This window comes from Chiloscyllium plagiosum, unplaced genomic scaffold, assembly GCF_004010195.1.
Source record: "Chiloscyllium plagiosum isolate BGI_BamShark_2017 unplaced genomic scaffold, ASM401019v2 scaf_53, whole genome shotgun sequence".
Lineage (NCBI taxonomy): Eukaryota > Metazoa > Chordata > Chondrichthyes > Orectolobiformes > Hemiscylliidae > Chiloscyllium > Chiloscyllium plagiosum.
Genome location: NW_025215380.1, coordinates 20196 through 21920, shown reverse-complemented (window position 1 = coordinate 21920; position 1725 = coordinate 20196). Strand labels below are relative to the sequence as shown.

Sequence of the window (1725 nt, the reverse complement as noted above, 5' to 3'; positions counted from 1 at the left end):
GTGTGCGTGGGGTGTGCGTGGGGTGTGCGTGCAGGGTGTGCGGGCGGGGTGTGCGCGCGGGATGTGCGCGCGGGGTGTGTGTGCGCGGGTCAGAGAGAGCGTGAGAGTGAGAGTGGGGAGTGATGGGAGGTGAAGCGGGGTATCAAGGAAAACAGCAGCGAAACCGTCCGTGACCTAGTGAAGGCAAGGAAGGGGGCCGTGGGGTGGACTCTATTTCAGAAAGGCATCTGGCGAACAGGGAGTGGGGAAACCATTCTCACCCAGCGGCTGCTGAGGGTGGGATACCCACAGCCTGGAGCACGGGGTGGGGGGGATCAGGATGATCAGACCAGCCACGACATGACTGATTGGAGCAGCAGACTCGATGGTCTGAATGGCTTCTGCACCTACATCTTAATACACGCAAACAAACTCTCCCTCATCGTCTCCAGCTCAACCGTTCATCCAAAGGGAACAGTTTCTCGCCATCGCCCTCTCACAATTTGGAGCCTTTCAGTTAAATCTCTTGGCCACCTTCTTGAACCGCTGCAGTCCATGTGCTGAGGGTAGACCCACAATGTCCCTTAGGGAGGGAATTCCAGGATTGGGACCCAGCCACACTGAAGGAACGGCCAATATGCTTCCAAGTCGGGATGGGGAGGGGCTCGGAGGGGAACTTGCAGGGGGTGGGGTTCCCATGGATCTGCTGCCCCTTGTCCTTCTGGGTGGAAGTGGCTGTGGGTTTGGAAGGTGCTGTCTGAGGGTCTTTGGTGAATCTCTGCAGGGTTCCTTGTAGATGGTACACACTGCTGTTACTGAGCGTCGGGGGGTGGAGGGAGGGGATGTTTGGGGAGTTTATGCAGGGTACCTTGTAGATGGTACACACTGCTGTTACTGAGCGTCGGGGGGTGGAGGGAGGGGATGTTTGGGGAGTTTATGCAGGGTACCTTGTAGATGGTACACACTGCTGTTACTGAGCGTCGGGGGGTGGAGGGAGGGGATGTTTGGGGAGTTTATGCAGGGTACCTTGTAGATGGTACACACTGCTGTTACTGAGCGTCGGGGGGTGGAGGGAGGGGATGTTTGGGGAGTTTATGCAGGGTACCTTGTAGATGGTACACACTGCTGTTACTGAGCGTCGGGGGGTGGAGGGAGGGGATGTTTGGGGAGTTTATGCAGGGTACCTTGTAGATGGTACACACTGCTGTTACTGAGCGTCGGGGGGTGGAGGGAGGGGATGTTTGGTGAGTTTCTGCAGGGTACCTTGTAGATGGTACCCTGGACTTCCCTCTCTAAGGGACAGTGTGGATCTACCTGCAACACGTGGACTGCAGTGGTTCAAGAAGGCAGCTCACCGACACCAGAACAGTTAGGGATGGGCAAGGAATGCAGTCTGGCCCAGCTCACTGGAACCACCACCTTCAGAAATAGAACATAGAACATAGAAGAATACAGCGCAGTACAGGCCCTTTGGCCCTCGATGTTGCGCCGATCCAAGCCCACCTAACCGACACTAGCCCACTATCCTCCATATGCCTATCCAATGCCCGCTTAAATGCCCATAATGAGGGAGAGTCCACCACTGCTACTGGCAGGGCATTCCATGAACTCACGACTCGCTGACAGCACCGTCTTCCTAACCTGCAATCTTCTTCCTGACCTCTCTCTCCCCCCCCCGGCTCCACCCTCACTCCGGCCTATCACCCTCACCTTAACCTTCTTCCACCTATCGCATTTCCAACTCCC

At 56.5% G+C, this 1725-nt stretch overlaps 1 protein-coding gene across 1 annotated transcript in view; it reads right to left on the bottom strand.

The window, feature by feature from the left end:
- Window positions 1-1725, bottom strand: part of LOC122548346 (valine--tRNA ligase-like) — a gene marked incomplete at its 5' end in the record, with an annotated part of 23141 nt that overhangs the window by 1266 nt on the left and 20150 nt on the right. The window lies entirely within an intron of this gene.